The 20,601-nt window shown below is 41.9% G+C and overlaps 1 pseudogene; it reads right to left on the reverse strand.

Moving 5' to 3' along the window:
• Window positions 1–12,248: 12,248 nt before the first annotated feature.
• Window positions 12,249–20,601, reverse strand: part of LOC145389587 (uncharacterized) — a 61,112-nt pseudogene continuing 52,759 nt past the window's right edge.

Consider the following 20,601-nt stretch of genomic DNA (forward strand, 5'->3'; position numbering starts at 1 on the left):
CCTCTTCACCTGACCTGCCACCCTAAATATCATATTTTTCCATTCCCCATGATTTATGTTATCAAGTAATAGTCTCTGTGACTCAGACTTTGCCCTGTATACCTCTCTTCTAGCCCTCCGTTTGGCAGCCAAATATTCCTCTTTGCTACCACCCTTCTTTCATTCCTGGAAAAGCCTTCTTTTCTCCTTAACTGCAGCTTCTACACCCTCATCCCACCACCAAGTTACTTTATGTCTTGGTGGTCCTCATGTCCAGTCGCATTTTATATCAGTAACTCTCAAGAAATTGTTCTTGAGGGCTCTTTACTGTTCATTAACGCCTCTGTCTACAGCTCCCTGTTCAACCACCACTCTCCTCAACTCGCTATAGAAGGCGTCCCTTACTACTTGGTTTTTCAACTTCCATATTTTCCTCCTAGGCACATAAGTCCTCTTTATCATCACTCGTTCTTTAAGCACCGTATCACAAGTCAATAGTTTGTGCTGCTGCACACACTCCTTACTTCCTATAACTTCTACATCCCTCTCCTACCTCCTATCAGCCCTCCTGACCAGGAAATAATTTATCTGACTGCTATTTCCCCAAATAAATTACAAGAGAATATCAATGTGCCATATGTGGAAATAAACTGATAAGGAAGAGGTGCATGGGAGCCTCTTCGCTGATCACAGTGAGTCCCAATACAATATGTGAACAAGTTACTGTAACTTGGCCTAAAACTGCTACCTCTACAGTTTGAATGCTCAGCTGTAAAAAATATTAACACTAGAATCTGATGCTAGTTATAAGAAAGTGCTATAGAAAGGATATAGGACCTCAGCACTGTCTTTTTCTGCCTCTGGGCTATGTCAGGTTAAGGAAAAAGAATTAGTGTGTAGAAGACAAGTCACGTCCTGACTAACCATCATCAACATCCTGGTCTCTCTTTCCCACCACAGAATGGTGTGAGGTAGGGTCTAGAAAGAAAGAAAAACCTTTACAAAGTGGAACTATAAAACATCCTGAATCCATCCATCCATCCATCATCCAATCCTGCATTGCCCCATGAGGAGCATAGGAGCCCGGGGCTAGGCAGCTGCTCCTGACATTTAAGATGAGAGTGAAACATCCTAAATAATAACATAAAAAACCAAAGAACCATAGATATTAGCATTACAACGAGACCAAAAATAGGTAAATAATCAGGAAATAGTTCTGCACTTTTAATACTCTGAGAATAAAGGCCATAATTTTAAAAATGAGAGAGAGAAGGTTACGACAGACCTCAAACATTCCGTGATCACTTGTGGAGCATCTTTCAGTATAATACATAGTGTGCCTATGTGTCTCATTCCAGGGCACAACCAACAATGAGGCAGGGTTTGTAACAGCCACTGACATATTACCTCCTTCAAGATAGAAAGAATGATAGATGACTAGAAAAGCCCTTGGTGGAAGTACCTGATCAAAAAATCTCTCACTGTCTATCAGGAAATCAAACTGACACACACATAAGTGGGCTTTCATCTCAAGTAGACATTAAACCATTAAATCCACATACTATATAGCTGAACAGCTGATTAAAACTAGGAGCTGCAAGAATATTACCATATAACCTTAACTTCATTAATGCACATCTCAGCAGCCAAGTATTAACCTATTCCATTACACCTTAGTATTCACTCATGTTATCTATAAAGTTTTTAATATCTACACAGTTTACATAAATAACATGCAAGAGAACAATTCCATCACTGTTAACTGTCTTGTGCACCTAAACTCCATGAATCCAGGAATGTATTTCTATATTATTCATCCCACCTTCAAACTGAGACTCTGAACTGGAAGAATTTAATATAGCCTCCACCAACATCTTCACTAACAGACGATCTTCTGACGAAAATCATCGTCACGAGGTAGCAGAAAGAAAGGTTATGTCGTTGGATTCATGGGGTTAACATTATCATCTGTATCATATCAGTACTGTGTATCTTTTTAATATCAACATATCAGGTGAGCAATAATAATAATAATAATAATAAAATCAATAAAATCAATAAAATGATAATAAAAATAATAGAGAGTGTATGTGAGTGAGGTGGAGGGGGGAAGAGGGAGGGGGAGGCCGAGGATGAGATGGAGGGATGGGGTGGAGAGGTATATGAGAGAGGGGGGTGTGAGTTGGGAGCAGGGCAGTGAAATGGCGGGGGACAGGACGAAGTGGAGGCGATTTGTTTGTGGCCACCCCAAATGGGATTTAGGCGTCTGGCTATAGATCGATAGATAGATAATAACCTCATCTTTTGATTCTCAAAATTAACAATTCATCCTAAGTAATTCACTAGCACTCAAAACATGTTTATACCTTTAAAAGAACAGTGACACCACTCGACATACAAAGCAAACTACACTTGCAGAAATGGCAGCTACTAAACCCTGTAATAACAAATTAAAAACAAAGAAGGCAACAATAATGAAGACAAACTCTGATGAAATTAAAGGAGACTTACTGTTTCTGTTTTTGTCTGTGGCACAGGAACACAGGGGCGGGAGTTAACGATGAAGAGGATGACCCCCCAGTGCAGGGACCAATGCCCTTCGAGCCTGACGACGCTCCCTGGAAGAAAGAAGAGTCTGGCATCAGGAAGTTGTGAGTTGATGTTTCTCTCTCTCTCTCTCTCTCTCTATCTCTCTTTAGCACATATACAGTATATATATATATATATATATCAATCAATCAATCAGTCATTTCCTGTGGCACCCCATGGGATGCATAGGGTCTCAATGAACTCTCTCCACCAATATTTGTCTCTTGCCATCTCCTTCAGGTCCCACCAACACTCCTCTCCTGCTTCTTTTTTCATTGTCCTCAACCAAGGTTTCCCTCGGCCTACCTCTGCCTCTTCTTCCTCTAGCAATCCACTCTGGCATATCCTGTATTAAACAACCTTCTTTTCTGTATATGTGCCCCAGCCACTTCCAGGGAGACAGTCTCACATATTCATTAACTGGTTCCACTCTCGTAATATCCCTTACTCTTTCATTTGTAACTCTGTCTTGCCACTTTGCCCCAAGAATCCTTCTCAGTATTTTATTCTCAAATCCTAATACTTTCTGATCTGTTGCAATTGTACTGTGCCATGACTCATGCCCGTAAATTAAAATTGGTCTAACCATGGACTTGTAAATTTTCACTTTAGTATGTACCGAAAGCATATTATTATTCCAAACAGATTTCAACATTCCAACAGCTCGCCAAGCCTGTCTAATCCTCTCCTCAATTTCGTTGTTTAATGATCCATTAGATGATACAATTGTTCCCAGATATTTAAAGTTTTCTACATTCTTCACCACATTATTCCCAATTACACAATCGATTTGGTTCTCCACGTTCATATTAATAATTTCAGTCTTTCCACAATTTATTACCAATCCCACTTTTTCTCCTTCCTCCACCAGACAATCAAGCACCCTCTGCATCTCGTAAATACTTCCGCAAATCAGTACAATATCATCAGCATAGACCAAATCCATCAGCTTCTTATTTTCTTTCTAGTTAATTCCTGCACCTGTTCTCCTTACAACCTTTTTCATAACATAATCCATAACCTAAACAAACAACAATGGCGAAAGAACTCCTCCTTGAATCACTCCTGACCTAACTTGAAATGGATCACTCAAAGAACCACCCATCATTACCTTACAAAAAGTACCTTCATGCAGGCTTCTAATAATATTTACAAACTTTTCTGGTATACCATAGAATCTCATAATTTTCAACATAGCTCCACGTGAAACACTATCAAACGCCTTTTCAAAATCCACAAAACACATGCTAAGTGGCATTTTCATCTCATTAGCTTGTTGCATTAGATGCCTTACAATAAAAATCTGATCATTACAACCTCGACCCTTTCTAAATCCCGCTTGTTCTTCTCTTAAAATTTTATCAATTACTGGCTCTATTCTGTTCAACAAGATTTTGGAAAAGACTTTTGCAACTACAGGTGTCAAAGTTATCCCCCTCCAATTGCCACACACACTTAAATCTCCCTTTTTTGGTATTTTTATAATCACTCCATTTTTCCACTCTTCTGGAATTCCACCATTATCCCAAGCCACATTAAAAAGTTTCAAAAGTGCATTCATCAACTCGTCATTTTCCACCTTAAGCATTTCAGGGAATATTCCATCCTCACCTGGAGCCTTAAAATTCTTTAACTCCTTTATAGATTTTGCTACCTCTTCCAAAGTTATATCCCCTGTTTCTATCTGCAAATCTCTCTCGGCTGGCAAAATGTCCTCTTCAGCTGGGATTGGTCTATTTAGAACAGATTCAAAGTGCTCTTTCCATCTTCCTTTTATATCCAAATCTTTAGTCATCAAATTACCATTTCTATCTCGTACAGGTATTTCCTTCCTTCTCTTTTCAGTCCCAGTTAACTCCTTTATGGCCTGATACGCTGCTGTTGTGCTCTGACCGTCATTTCTACTTAATTTAATTTCTGTCTCTGTCGCCTTTTCATCATATAGTCTCCTCTTATCATGTCTAACGAGTCTTTTTACTTCAGAATGTAAACTCCAATACTTTGCTCTAAGTACTTCAACTACCTGGCCATCAACATGTTGTTCTTCACTTCTTAACTTAGCCTCTTTCCTTTTCTGAATTACATTCCATGTTTCATCTGACATCCACTTTTTCCTTCTCGCTTTTCCCTTTTTCTTAATAGTATCCATAGCACTCTCATGCAAAACCTCTTTTACCTCTCTCCACATTTGATTAATATCATTGTCTTCAGATTCCATCAAAGTCTTCAGGACTAGAAACTTGTTTCTTCATTCGCACCGAAACTTTTCCCTCGTGCTCTCATCACTTCTCAGCTCATCAAAATCATAATTATTACCTCCTGTACAATTACCATTAACGTTTCTCTTAAGTTTTATTTTAATCTTTGACACAACAAGTTGATGATCACTACCTATATCTGCCCCCCTCCTTACGCAAACATCTTGCAAATAACTCCTATGCCTTCTGCTAATTGCAATGTGGTCAATCTGGTTACAATATTTACCACATGGTGAAATCCAAGTAGTCTTATGTATTTTTCTATGCTCAAAGATAGTTCCACCAATTATAAGGTCATTTGCCAAACAAAAGCTTGCAAGTCGCACCCCATTTTCGTTTCTTATACCAACACCCTCCTTACCCATACAATCTTCAAAGCCATCCCTACTACTGCCAACAATCACATTAAAATCACCAATGCAAACTAACACATCATGTCTTGCCACTCTATTCACTACATCCTGCAGCTTCTCATAAAAGTCATCCTTCATTTCATCAGCGGCCTCATTTGTCGGAGCGTACCCTACAACCATACTGATATTACCATGGTCAGATTTTAAGCGAGCATAAAGCAAGCGCTCATTAATTGGTTCAAACTCACATAGTGCCTTGCAAGCATCTCTACTCAGCAGTAAGCCTACTCCTTGGTAATGATTTCCATCACTCCTACCAGAAACCAACATAGTAATACCATCTTCCAAATTCATTTTATTAGCTCCAAGCAACCTCGTTTCTGTCAGAGCACAAATATCCATCTTGTATTCCTTGAACACTGAAATAAGTTCTTCCATTTTACCAGCCTGATTGAGAGTTCGAACATTCCAGTTTCCTATTCTTAAGGTTCTTTTTGGATTTATGAACTTATTTTTACACCGTGGGATTCTTAGCACCCCCTGCCCACTTAAGGGCTGCATGGAACTGAGGGCCATTGCTTCGTCACCAGAGTTCATAAAGATTTCTTAAGCAGTAAAATATTTTACCCTGGAGCCAATGCCAGTGGCTCGCAGGAACCAGACAGTGGAGAGAGGAAATTAACTAAATGAAAGTAAAATGCACAGGGTTTGGACAGACAAAGTACAAGGGAAAGAATGAGAGCAAAAAGAATGTAGATAAAAGTGTCCCTTTTAGTTGACTCTTACGACAAGCAGGGAATACTGAGGAAGTATTCTATCCCCCTTCCCCAGGGAGGATATATATATATATATATATATATATATATATATACAGACAGTATATATACTCTCTCTCTCTCTCTCTCTCTCTATATATATATATATAGATAGATAGATAGATAGGTAGATAGATAGGTAGGTAGGTAGATAGATAGATAGATAGATAGGTAGGTAGGTAGGTAGATAGATAGATAGATAGATAGAGTACACAGTACTGTTTATATGTACTGTATGACCCCCAATGTGTACTTATTCACGAAATCGTCCATTTTCATATGTGTTTATGAAATCTGACTTAAAACTGATGCTATTCTCACGATTTATCTATGTTTCCATTAATTCTAACATATCATTCTAACTCACTAAACAATAATATTTTGAAACTGTCTGATTCTGTCACACCTCCACTAGAAGATGAGTTTTCTTCTGATGTTATTCATCATAATCTCCCATGTCTTGATCACTTTGGGAACCTCCCTTATGGTGGAAGGCTGTAGGAGAAATGCCTTGAGGTTCACTGGTGATTTATTTTAATTTGTCCTTTTATTATTTTATTTTTTATTTATTTATTTATTTATATTTCTTTGCATGAGGATTGATGTAGCAGTTGATCAGTCACAAACCCTACCACACCTTAGCTAAAGCTAAGAAAAATGAATATAATTCTGCTGCCAGTGTACAACCTAGTTCTTACACATCTGTTTTCCTGTGTCTTTTATTTTATGTACAGGCACAACTTTGCACATCTGTGAGGATTGTGGCATTCACAACTTTACTTATTTAGCTCATTTGTGAGGATTGTAGCATATCCTGCAGTGCATTATGCACTAAACAGGCATTTCCTCAATGACTTCTGTGTTTCAGCACTTGACAACTTTTATATTTAACAAAAATTCAGCCTTTGTCTCCTCTCCCAGTCTAACTTCATACAGTTTTTTATTTTTTTTAATGTATCTGTCTGGACATGGCTGTTATGCACATTTCCAAGGCCTAGAAGGCCACCTACCACACACCAGATAGGGGTCATCAAATGATCATACTATCCACCACCTCTGGGGCATTACATTCAGCACTGGTATGATAGTGAACATGTATTTACGATGTCAGGGGGTCTCGTGGGAGAGCAGTGAAAAGTATTATGGAGTGAAGAGGTACTGTATATGAGAGCGGGGAGTGTGAGTTGGGAGCAGGGCAGTGAAATGGTGGGGGACAGGGCGACTTGGAGGCGATATGTTTGTGGCCACCTGTACGGGATTGAGGCATCTGTCAATAAATAGATAGAATAAAATAAAGGGACTCAGTATTGCCTTAAAGCTAGTTTGGCAGTTTCACAATCTTTTTTCAATAGTCTTAGATACAGAAGGTCCTTGGTACATGTCATGGGTATGTTTCATAATACCGCAGTTTTTTTTTAAATTTAACTATTTATGTAAACTGGGTGAAATTGGCAAGTCAGCTTTAATAGTGGCCATGGAACTTTTAACAGTCAGTATTTTTTCTCTCGTGCTGGGGAAAAAACATAAAAAAGTGGGAGGGCATAAAAAAAGAGGCAACATATATCAAGGCCTTACTGCATTTATGGTATGTCGTCTTTGTTCCTTAAAGCCTATATTTGAGCACCAGTTTTTGTGTGTTTCTTGAGACACAACTTTAGCACTCCTCTCAAAAGCTGACGCATTACTGACGTATCACAAAGTTGTGTAACTAAGGAATTAAAATTATGAGACACTTTTTTTTTTTTTTTAATGCGAGGAAGAAGGAACCAAAGGCCATGAGCCCGCAATAACAGTTCCCTCCAAGAGAAAAACAAAATACAAGAGAGAGCCAAATTCAAGATCCGATCATTTCGAGATGCCTGGACACACTGCGTTTGAAAGACTGGAGATCATAGGCAGCAGGAAATACAGACAGAGGGAGACAGTTCCAGAGTTGACCTGTTGCATAAATGAAGGACTAGGAGTAATGGTTAACTCTTGCATTAGAGAGTTGGACAGAAAAGGGATGAGAGTTTGCTGCTAGACGGGTGCTACGCGCCCGTCGTAGACGTGGAGGGATGCATACAGACAGTTTAGAGGAGCAGTGACCATTAAAGTAGCAATAGAAAAGAGATAAAGATGCAACAGTGTGGCGAAGAAGCAGAGGTTGAAGGGAGTCAGTAAGAGGAGGAGAGTTAATGAGACAAAAAGCCTTTGGCTCCACCCTATTGAGAAGAGCTGTATGTGGGGAGCCTCCCCACACATGAGAGTTGTACTCCACACAGGGGCGGATAAAACTCCTGTATAGAGACAACAATTGTGCAGAGGTAAAGAAAGAACAGAGTCGGCTATAGAGACAACAATTGTGCAGGGGTAAAGAAAGAACGGAGTCGGCTTAGCACACCTAATCTCTTGGAAGCTGATTTTACCAGAGATGTAGTATGATCTTTCCAAGTTAAATCCCGAGTGAATGAAACCCCAAGCATGTTCAAGGATGATGCTGGATATTATTAAATTTTAGTGGGTACTCTTGTGGAAGATTCTGTCAGGTTGATAGGTGTACAAACTGAGTTTTAGATGCATTAAAAACAAGATTATTTTTACCCCAGTCAGAGATACAAGCCAGGTCAGACATGAGGAGTGCCATAGCCTCATCCCTTGTTTGTTGAAGTAACTGCTGGGATGGGCATTGCGGGAACCAAATGGAAAGGTGAAGGGTGGAATCATCAGCATACGAGTGAATAGGGTTAGATGTACAGCTTAGAAGATCAGTGATGAGTAAAAGGAAGAGAGTTGGTGATAGGACAGCCCTGAGGAAGACTACTGTTAATAGATCTAGGAGAAGAACGATGGCTGTCTACAACAGCAGCTATAGAACGACCACAAAGGAGGCTGTAGATGAAGGCACAGATGGAAGGATAGAAACCGTAAGAGGGCAGTTTGGAAATTAAGGATTAGTGCCAGACTTGATCGAAAGCCTTTGAGATGTCAAGTGCAATGTTAAAGCTTTCGCCAGTGTCCCGAAAGGAGGATGACCAAGAGCCTGAAAGGTAGGTGAGAAGATCGCCAGTTGAGTGTCCCTGACGGAACCCATACTGATGATCAGAAAGAAGGTTGTGTTAGGAAAGATGCCTTAAAATTTTTCTGTTAAGAATAGACTCAAAAACTTTTGAGATACAGGATGTTATAGCAATTGGATGATAGTTTGAGGGTTGGGAATGGTCATCCTTCTTTGGGACAGGCTGAATGAGAGCAAACTTCCAGCAAGAAGGAAAGGTACAAGCTGAAAGACAATGGTGAAAGAGTTTACCTAGGCAGGGTGTAAGCACAGAAGCACAGTTCTTGAGGACAACAGGAGGGACTCCATCAGGCCCATATGCCTTGTTAGAACTGAGGCCAGTGATGGCAGAAAATACATCAGCTGAAGAAATTTTAATGCAGCCATGAGGAGGTCAGAGGGTAGAAGTGATGGAGGAACAGCCATCAGAGTAGAAAAGAGGAGGGAAGGATGATGAGGTAAAGTTGTTAGAAAGGTTTTTGGCAAGGTGCCAGAAGGAGCAGGAGGAATTCGAGTTGGAAAGTTGAGAGCATTTAGTGCGGATGAAAATATTTTTAGCAGAGCGAAGAACAGATTTAGTACGATTCCGGGCAGAAACATAAAAAAGATGTGATTCAGGGGTGGGTTGGCGCTGGTACCTTTTATAGGTCCGCTCCTTGTTGCGGACAGCATTAGAACAAGCGTGATTAAATCAAGGCTTTGTTGCATTAGTCAAAGGGTATGAGAAAGGAATGTATGCTTCCATGCCTGAGAGAATAACCTCTGTAATGCGCAAGGCACCCTCAGATGGCTCACGGCCATGGAAGCAATAATCATTCTAAGGAAAATCAAAGAAGTACTGCCTGAGGGCCTCCCAATCTGCTGCTCCAAAGTGCCACAGTCACTGTTTCTTTGGAGGGACCACAGGCTGTACCGGAGTGATAGGACAGGTTAAGGTAATAAGGTTGTGATCGGAGGAGCCCAATGGAGAGAAAAGATTAACAGTGTTAGCAGAAGGATTAGTTGTAAGGAAGAGGTCACGTATGTTGGAGCGCTCTCCAAGGCAGTCAGGGATACGGATAGGGTGCTGTACAAGCTGCTATAGGTCATTAAGGATAGAAAAGATGTAGGCTTGTTCACCTGGTGGCTCAGTGAAAGGAGAGGAGAGCCAAAGGTGGTGGTGAACATTGAAATCTCGTAGAATGGAGATTTCAGAGAAAGGAGAAATGAATAGAATGTGTTCCATCATAAAAGTAAGATAGTCGAAGAATTTTTGATAGTCAGTAGAATTAGGGGATAAGTAAACATCACGGATATATTTAGTCAGAGAATGACAGGATAGCTGAAGCCAGAGAGTAGAGAATTCAGAAGAATCAAGTTCAGGAACACGAGAGGAAGATAAGTCGTTGCATACATGTCAAAGGGCCTCCCATTCCCTTCAGTGTATCAAGGTCTTTGTTTCTCCAATGATCTACTGCAACATTAGCAATCTCCATGTCTTGCAGGTCCTGCTACTTCAGATCCTCTTGCAGCATGATTTCTGGTGTCCTTCCTCCTTTCCTGATGCTGCTGCCATAGTTCCTGAAAGACCCTGGTTGTCTTGGGTCAATGAGGTCTGAGGATGTGGCTGTCACCTGTGCTGCAGATGCACTCCCAAGCTGTTTGGCACTTCTTCATGATAGCTCATAGTTAACAAAGCCCACACTGCACTCTTCATTCAGGTTGTGGACTGGTGCCTTCTCCAACTTCTTTGGATCCATCTGAGTGACACAACTTTCTGCAGACTCGTCAGTCCTCAAAGCTGAAGATATTGCTCTTCTGCCTCTGAAAGCCAGTAGCCAACTTGGGAATGATCGTCTTCAGGAGCTTGATTACCTCAGGTTGGAATGAGGTTGCAACTTCGAGTATGGCACTGCAGATGTCCTCATCATACATTGTATGCTGGAACCTTTCCTCAGAAACAAACTTGAATGCTGGTTCCTCTGCCTGCAACAAAGTGACTGGCACTACATCCCTCGGTTCTGGCACAGCTGTTGATATGCTGGCATGATCTTGCTGTGTGTTGTTTTTCAGCAGATGTCATCAGAGACAGGTGTGGTTCAACCAGATGAAGTCCAAGGAGACCACCTGCACAGTACATCACCTTCAGGAAATCCAAATCCAGGCCAGCTGATTGGTAACATGTTCATACTACTGCAGATAGGATGCCACAGTAGCCAGATGGTACAGACTGATAGTGCCGGTCAGTGTCAAGTGATTGAATGCTCATCCTTGAGGCTGACAGATGGTGGGGCTGTGTGGAGGTCAGATTCATGCCACTTGTTCCATGATTTGTGATCAAAGTCATGATAAGTCTTGTCATGCAGTCCAGGGCTTGTTAAGTGACACTCATTGTTGCTGTTGTTGCATTGACAAGGAAGTTGAGTAGATCTTGTCTCTACCTAGTGTGTTCTCTATTTCATCCCACTGCGTGGTAATGACCCTGTTGAACATCAGAGTTGGTGCTCATTACATGTTCAGAGTCCAGACTCTCAGCCACAGTTCATCCACTTTGATATTGTGTGCTGTCTGGGCTGTGATCACAAAGTCAATTTTCTTGAACAGAGTTTTGGCTGCAACACCACTTGCTGCCTCCAGAATTTCCAGGACTGCCACCCAGAGAGCAGCTAAGTTCTTTCTGGACTCTGAAGCAATGCTTAGTGTGGGCAGTGACCTGTATTTTCCGTTAATGGTGATACCCTGAACAGAAAATGACCCAGCACCCTTCTTCTTTGAGCCATCATCAGAATAGGTCACCACGACTTATCAGAGTTCATGATCTTGACTGTCTCATCTAGAGTGCACACCTCAGTGCTCTTGCCTGCTGCCCTGACACTCTTGGATTCTGGCATGGTGTCCAGATCAGTGACCTCTGGTTCATTGTGTGCCTTCCAGTTTGTGTCAAACATGTGGTTTGCAACTGTGATGACGGCTGCTACGGCCTGTGCATCACACATGTGGTAGCAGCTCTTCAGTTTATCAACTCCTATTACTCTGGTCACACTTTCCTTATGCTGTCACGGATATACTGGTATTTTTGCGGCAGCACATCACTTAGCTGAGAGCTGTGGAGGACAAGTGGCACCTTTTTGAGTCACTTTCACCCATACTGATACCTTCATCACTGGAAGGGAAAGTTCCACCTCCATCTGTATCCATACTCTGGTGATCTTCCTCTGAGTCTGACTGTTTACTAAAGTCAAACGAGGCAATTGGCTTGCTCAACTCTTTCTACATCTTGTCTCATTCTGTCAAGGGCCTGCAAGTCCTTTTGTCTGCGTTCCATTGTTTTCATCCATTTACGATCAATGAAGTCTTCACAGTACATCTTTCTCTGGGTTCTCTGATCTTGTAGAAAGTCCCACTCCATGTCAGTCATTCTCACCCCATATTTCTGTTCCAGCTTCTGGCATATTATAGGGTCCTGGCAGAAGATATCAAAGACCTCTTGTGCATGATTGTTGAAAGTGTCTGCCCTCTTGACAAAACTGTGGTTTTGTCTCTGTTTCCATGTCTGAACTAGAGTCACAAAGTCTCCATAGAGCTTCAGAATGTGTTTATGTGTCTGGTGTTGATGGTGTAGAGGTTGCAAAAGAGCCAGTGTTCCTGAATAAGTTCTGCAAGCAGCTGAGCTGCTTCATCTTTGGAGCGATAAGCTTGACCAGCTGGCTTAGGTGGCAGCAAATACAGCATGTTCTGTATGACATCTCTTCCTGTCAGAAGAACCCCTTGTGAAAATTCTGCCTTCTCACATAGTCCACACTACAGAGTGTTATCCTAGAATGTGATCTTGTAATGCCAGTAGCCATATCTACATACTAGTACTACTGCTGCAGCTTTTTGTTCACTAGAAGGACTTGAAAAAGAAACTTAAGTATTATTAAAACAGTAAAATTGTTGTTTTTGGTGTGAATTTGAGGGTTGACAACTTTCAAAGATAATGTACAGGGGGTTATCATCATCTGAGAGGTCAAATGTTGGTATTTTCTGATTCAGCTATACTGTTTACATAATCTGAAAGGGGCACTTCCCAGTATTGGGGTGAGCCATGGTACAGCCAATGTTTTCTAAGGACTGGAAGCTAAACAAGTGCCAACCTAGCTGGTTACCTCCCAACAGTTGCTGGAAGCTATTAAGAAAAAAATTACCGAGTGACTACTTATGGCTGTGTGTTCTCTGCCTAAGAGTGATGACTGTGACTAGTTACCAAGTGTGTAGCCTCATTTCACTCATGATAGTATCTCCCAGGGTTGATAGTCACCATCCATCTACCAGAGTTGTTTTGTAATAGTGTCAGCTATATTCTTATCCCCAACTGTACACATAATAATGGAGAATATGATAATATCCTTTGATGTGAATCCACTTTTTGTCTGCATGTCCAGTATCTCTTCATGACAGTGTTAATATGATTCTAATAAATGTCATGCATCCTTTACTGTGTTTTTTTTTAATAATATTGGAAAGAGGGAAGCAGGGGAAGAAGGAAGAGGAAAGAAGGAAAGTAAGAGAGGCTAAAAGAGAGATGAGGATTCAAGGGAGAAGGGTACAGGAGAGAAGGGAAGGTAAAGAGGGAGGGAGAAGGGAAGGTAAAGAGAGAGAGAGAAGGAATAAAGAGGAGGGACAAAGATATGGAGGGCAAAGGAAAGACAAAGAGGGAACAGGAGACTAAGAGGGAAGAGGGAACAGGTGAAAAAGGGAAAACGAACGAAAGGGGTAAGCAGGGGACAAGGTGAGGGAAAGAGAGAAGGGAGGAAAGAATGGAGAGGGAGAAAAGGGAGGAGAAAGAGTCTAAAGTGAATGGAGTGAATAAGAACTAAAGGGAGAAGGGTTGTTGCTGCCAGGGACATCAATTCCTTTGGTCTGTCTGTGTTTTATATTCAACTGTCCCTGTGTGTTTCTCTAGCCATATTGATCAGTCTAATTGGCTGTCTGTCTGTCTATATATCTACCTATCTACAGTACAGCCAACTTTGTATCTACTTACCTGTCTGTATATCTATCTGTTTGTATGTATCAGTGTGTGTGTGTGTGTGTGTGTGAAAGTTTGTATATGTATGTACGTGTTTATATATATGTAGAGTGAGACTGACAGACACAGGAAGACAGTGTCAGTCGAGAGGGGAAGAGAAGAGAGGGAGGCAGGAGGAAGAAGGGAGAGAGAGAAGTGAAAGGAGAGATGGTAGAGGAAAGAGAGGAGGGAGGAGGGGAAGAGAGAAGGAGGGGGGGACAAGTAGGGTGAGAGAGAAAAAGAGGAAGAGAGAGGGGGTGAAGGAGGAAGAAAGGGAGAGTGGAAGAGGGGGAGGAAGGAGAAGAAAAAGATGGAGGAGGAAGAAGAAAATGAGAAAGAGGAAATGGAGAAAAGAAACTAGAGACCAAGAGATGTGGTGGGGTGGAAGGGGAAGGGGGGGGAAGGGGAAGGGGAGGGGGAAGGGAAAGGGTAGGGGGAGAGGGAAGGGAAAGGGGGAGGGGGTGAATGAAGGGAAGGTTACACAGACACACACACCACACACAATTACCGTCTTTTCTAGCTGTTGTTTTCACCTCAGGCTTATTGGGGCATAAACTCGGTGGACTGCAGACTGCGTTGCCCTTCCCCTGCAGTCCACCATCCTCCTTTTCTGGGCTAGGGAAGGAACGAGGGAACTTTTGTATACCCAGGCTGTGGAGTTTTCTGGTTGTGTCTGTGCCACCACGTGCAGGCGTCCCTCTCCAGCGCCCCTTCTTAGGTGGCCCTGTCTTGTTTGTTTGTTAGACGTTGAAGAACACGATGCTAAAGCAAACTCACCCACCAAGCCTTGCAGCTCTCCTTCGTCTTCACTCAACAACACAGTATCATTTGCAAACAACAGTACAGGGAGTTTCCAAACACTACCCTCTCTCACCAGGGCCACTCCAACATCCACTACCCTACCTTGTACCTCTTTTATTACCCCATCCATGTACAGATTGAACAACCATGGAGACATGACACATCCCTGTTTCAACCCAACCTTCAAAGCGTGGACTCATTAGACTGCTCAGATTCTGTTGGGAATGGCACACAGTTAGAGAATTATATCACCAATATTTTATCCAAAGTTCCCATACAGGGTGTTGCATGAAATGTTTGACAGACTTCAGAAAGTTGTTCTTGGGGCAATTTTGAGTTAAGAATTGCTGCATCAACCTGGGCTAATTTCTCGTCTATTATGCTCAGGTTCTGTAGGGAATGGCAGCAGATTAGAGACTGGTATCGCAAAATTTTATCCCCTGCCACCACCACCAGGCTGTTTATTTTTAAATCCCCTTGTAAAACTGTAGAGATATATCGGGAGGACAGTAAATAGTGATCCTACTCTGGTACTCTGTATGGAATTTCAGAGAGAGAGAGATGATACCAGTGATTCATGGGGTTATCTTGAATTTAACAAGAAACACTTTACTTACCTCTCTATTCAGTTTGCACGAAAATTAATGTTTAAAAACCTGATAATATATTCACGAAATTTTCTTCTTAAAATTTAATAAGTAAATGTTTTATTTGCAGTGTGACGTCACTGTTGCATTATGGGAGCAACTTTGAGAGAGGCTGGAGGTGAGTGAAGAATTTATTCTTTACGGTGTTAGTCTACTTCTTCTTATGGTAATTCTTATGCCCATGTGTTTATCAGTGTTTGCTGTCATTATCGAGAGGTGTAGTCGGCTGATGTAAGTTGTAATTATTAGCTATAAGGATGAAATACGGCGGTGTGTATCTCCAGGTGACCAAGATGTCCCTGTGTTTATCAGTGTTTGCTGTCATTATCGAGAGGTGTAGTCGGCTGATGTAAGTTGTAATTATTAGCTATAAGGATGATATACGGCGGTGTGTATCTCCAGGTGACCAAGATGTCCCTTTAAACTGGAGTAAGCAGTGCTACTTAAATCCCCTGATATTCACACCATCTGTTTAGGTTTTAAGGTCGAATGTGATCCTGTACATGGGCAGGCATAGTAGGTTAATTGGCTGGAAAAAATGAGGGGATGTGTGTAAAAACTAATGGGTAGTTTGTTTACATCGGGGATATAAACTCCGTGAGTCCCTTTAACTCTTGCAATCCCGGTGATGCCCTTTTCAGTTTATTCATAGTGCCAGAAGGCAATTTTATTCAACTTATGCAAAGTCTCTGTTATTGCAGGAGTTCAGTGAGGCTGTGCCTAACCCCTACACTTCCAGAAGTCTATACAAAGCTAAATATAATCATGAGATGGCATGAAAAAAAAAAAATCCCTGCTCTGTGAGTTAAACTAGTGAAGACTGAAGGTATTAAAAAGAAAATATTCATTCCAGTGCCTGATAGCAGAGGAGACGGTGACATGGAGGTGATTTGCTTGTGGTCACCCTGGTGGGATCATGATATCTAGCTGTTGAGGGGTACATTTCCACGTCAGCAGCTGCCCCAGTCAGAATGGTAAATGTGAGTATTTAGCAGAAACCACGTCTGGAATTCAAGCACTGTATTTTGAGGTATTTTCTGTTTATATCTCACCATTTGTTGATTTTTTTTCTTCTATGAGAGGAAGGAGTAGTTGCAAGGAGAGTGGAAAGGTTACAAGAGGATGAGAAAAAGGCAGAGTATAAGAGAGAAGTGGAGGAACGATTGGGCAAATATGAGTTGGAGCAGATGGGAGACGTGGAAGGTGTGTGTAGGATATTTACAGAAGAAATATGTGCAGCATGTGATGTGGTGTGTGGAAGGAAGAGAAGACGGAGGGGGGTGCAAGGAACAGCGTGGTGGACTGAAGAGGTGAAACAGGCTGTGACACAAAAGAAGAAAGCATACAATGAATGGATGAGAAATAGGGGCGTGGAAGAAGTTGAGAGGCGGAAGAGAGAGTTATATGTAGAAAGAAAGAGAGAGGTGAAAAGATTAGTAAGAAGAGAGTGGATGAGGAATTTGGAAGGAATTTGAGTGTAAAGTGGAGGGACTGTAAGAAAATGTTCTGGAAAGAGGTGAAAAGAGTAAGACAGGGTGGAAGTGAAGTTAGCAGGGGAGTGAAAGATAAAAATGGTAGATTACTAGTGGAGAAGGGAGAAAAAGTGAGCAGATGGAGAGAACACTTTAAGGAATTGTTGAACGTAGAGGATGGAAGTAATGCGAGTATAAGTGGCTGGGGAATGGCTGGGAGAAGGAGGGAGGTGAGAAGACAGGAAGAAATCAGTAGGATAGAAGTTGTGGAAGCAATGAAGAAAGTTAAATTGGGGAAAGCCCCAGGAATTGATGGAGTGTGTGGTGAAATGCTGAAGCATGGGGGAGAGATAGTAGTAGAATGGATGTGGAAGATGTGCAGATTAGCCTGGGAGTAAGGTAGAGTCCCGGAGGCTTAGAAGTCAGGTATAATTATTCCCTTGTACAAAGGTAAAGGGGAAAAAGAAGTGTGTGGTAATCATAGGGGCATTTGTCTTCTTAGTATAATAGGAAAAGTGTATGGTAGGATACTTATTGACAGAGTTAGAGAAAGAACAGAGAAATTAGTTGGAGAAGAACAGGGAGGCTTTAGGAAAGGAAGAGGTTGTGTAGATCAGATATTCATTCTTAGATCTTTAGTGGAAAAGTTTCTAGAGAAGGGAAAGAAGTTGTATGCAGCATTCATGGATTTGGAGAAAGCATATGACAGGGTGGATAGACAAGGATTGTGGAAAGTGTTAAGAATATATGGAGTAGATGGGAAGTTGTTGAATGCTGTGAAGAGTATGTACGATGGTGCGAAGGCTGCAGTGCGTGTGGATGGTGAACTAAGTGAATTTTTCTCTTTGAAAGTTGGGTTGAAACAGGGATGTGTCATGTCTCCATGGTTGTTCAATCTGTACATGGATGGGGTAATAAAAGAGGTACAAGGTAGGGTAGTGGATGTTGGAGTGGCCCTGGTGAGAGAGGATAGTGTTTGGAAACTCCCTGTACTGATGTTTGCAGATGATACTGTGTTGTTGAGTGAAGACGAAGGGGAGCTGCAAGGCTTGGTGGATGAGTTTGGGAGAGTGTGTAAGAAACGGAATCTGAAGGTGAATGTAGGGAAGAGTAAAGTGATGGTCTTTGAGAGAGGTGAAGTCAGTGAATGTACAGCGAGGTTGGATGGTGAGGAATTGGAAAATGTGAGTACGTTTAAGTACTTGGGTAGTGTGATGAGTAAGGATGGAGGTTTGGAGGATGAAGTGCTTGAAAGGGTACAGCAGGGAAGAAAGGTTGCTGGATCTTTGAAAGCAGTGATAAGAAACAGGGAAGTGAGCATGGAAGTGAAAAAGTTACTACATGACAGTATTGTGATACCAACTCTAACGTACGGAAATGAGGCTTGGACGTTGTTGGAAGGACACAAGTCAAGAATGAGAGCAGTGGAAATGAGTTATTTAAGAGGAGCCTGTGGAGTCACATGGAGAGATAGGCTGACGAATGAGGATATAAAGGAACGTTGTGGTGTTGATGTGGATGTGATAGGGAGCGTTATGAGGAACACACTGAGGTGGTTTGGCCATGTGGAGAGGATGGAGGGTGAAAGACTGCCGAAGAGAGTGTATGTGAGTGAGGTGGAGGGGGAAAGAGGGAGGGGGAGGCCGAGGATGAGATGGAGGGATGGGGTGGAGAGGTATATGAGAGAGGGGGGTGTGAGTTGGGAGCAGGGCAGTGAAATGGCGGGGGACAGGGCGACTTGGAGGCGATTTGTTTGCAGCCACCCCAAATGGGATTGAGGCGTCTGGCAATAGATAGATAGATAGATTTCAGTTGCAATTAACTCCTTTCTTCCTTGGATTATTTAATTCTCAAGGGGAGTCATTGATGCCCCCAGGGGGATTCATCAGTGTCCCCAGGGGGCATTTGTGACAGAAATGGCTTATACTGTAAGAAAAATGTCAGCAAATGATGAGACAAACAATGCTTCAGAATACAGAGTACTGTAATTGCAGTTGTGGTTTCAGCTATATACTATACTGTATTAACCCTTGCCTGCTGGTAGGTAGGTAGATAGAAATTAACAAATCTAGTGAGGAAATATAGTCCATTTGCATATACAGCCAGCACTCACATAATGCGGATATACAGTACTGTACCCTGAAACTCCTGCTTTATGAGAATTCCACCTTATCAGGCCATATGTTTACATGTTAAAGGGTTTCATGTTACCTAAGCCAGCCCCAAGTTCTCCATTTGGGGCGATTTTCATTCTTTTTTCTTTCCCAAGACATTTACATACTTAATAAAGACATCACTACAGTAATCCCTCGGTTATCTGATGTAATAGAGCCAACGGCATGTCTGGATAGTGGATCCTTCTGGATAATGGACTTCTCCCCTGGCCCCCCTTCATACATACCCTAACTTTGAGAGCTATTGGAAAAGGCCACAACAGTACCCTCCTGTTGTTCTCAAGAACTGTGCTTCTGTGCTTGCACCTTGCCTAGGCAAACTCTTTCGCCTTTGTCTGTCAACTTGTACCTTTCCTTCTTGCTGGAAGTTTGCTCTCATTCAGCCAGTCCCAAAGAAGGGTGACCACTCCCAACCCTCCAACTATCGTCCAATTGCTTTAACGTCCTGTATTTCAAAAGTTTTCGAGTCAATTCTCAATAGAAAAATTTTAAGGCATCTTTCCTATCACAACCTTCTTTCCGATCGTCAGTATGGGTTCCGTCAGGGACGCTCCACTGGTGATCTTCTCACCTACCTTTCAGACTCCTGGTCATCCTCCTTTCGGGACTTTGGCGAAAGCTTTGCCATTGCACTTGACATCTCAAAGGCTTTCGATCGAGTCTGGCATAAATCTTTAATTTCCAAACTGCCCTCCTACAGTTTCTATCCTTCTATCTGTGCCTTCATCGCTAGCTTCCTTTCTGGTCGTTCTATAGCCGCTGTTGTAGACGGCCATCGTTCTTCTCCTAGATCTATCAACAATGGTGTTCCTCAGGGCTCTGTCCTATCACCAACTCTCTTCCTTTTATTCTTCAATGATCTTCTAAGCTGTACATCTAACCCTATCCACTCATACGCTGATGACTCCACCCTTCACCTTTCCATTCAGTTCCCGCAACGCCCATCTCAACAGTTACTTCAACAAACAAGGGATGAGGCTTTGGCACACCTAATGTCTGACTTGGCTCATATCTCTGACTGGGGTAAAAATAATATGGTTGTTTTTAATGCATCTAAGACTCAGTTCTTACACCTATCAACCCGACAAAATCTTCCACAGGTATACCCACTAATGTTTAATAATATTCAGCTTAATTCTGCATCATCCTTGAACATGCTTGGAGTTTCATTTACTCGGGACTTATCTTGGAAAGATCATATTACATCTCTTGTAAAATCTGCATTTGTCTTCTTAGTTTAATAGGAAAAGTGTATGGTAGGATACTTATTGACAGAGTTAGAGAAAGAACAGAGAAATTAGTTGGAGAAGAACAGGGAGGCTTTAGGAAGGGAAGAGGTTGTGTAGATCAGATATTCATTCTCAGATCTTTAGTGGAAAAGTTTCTAGAGAAGGGAAAGAAGTTGTATGCTGCTTTCATGGATTTGGAGAAAGCATATGACAGGGTG

The sequence above is a fragment of the Coenobita brevimanus genome, unplaced genomic scaffold (assembly GCF_032717465.1).
Source record: "Coenobita brevimanus isolate Jiangsu-jjx unplaced genomic scaffold, ASM3271746v2 jjx.HiC_scaffold_144, whole genome shotgun sequence".
In the NCBI taxonomy this organism is placed as follows: Eukaryota; Metazoa; Arthropoda; class Malacostraca; order Decapoda; family Coenobitidae; genus Coenobita; species Coenobita brevimanus.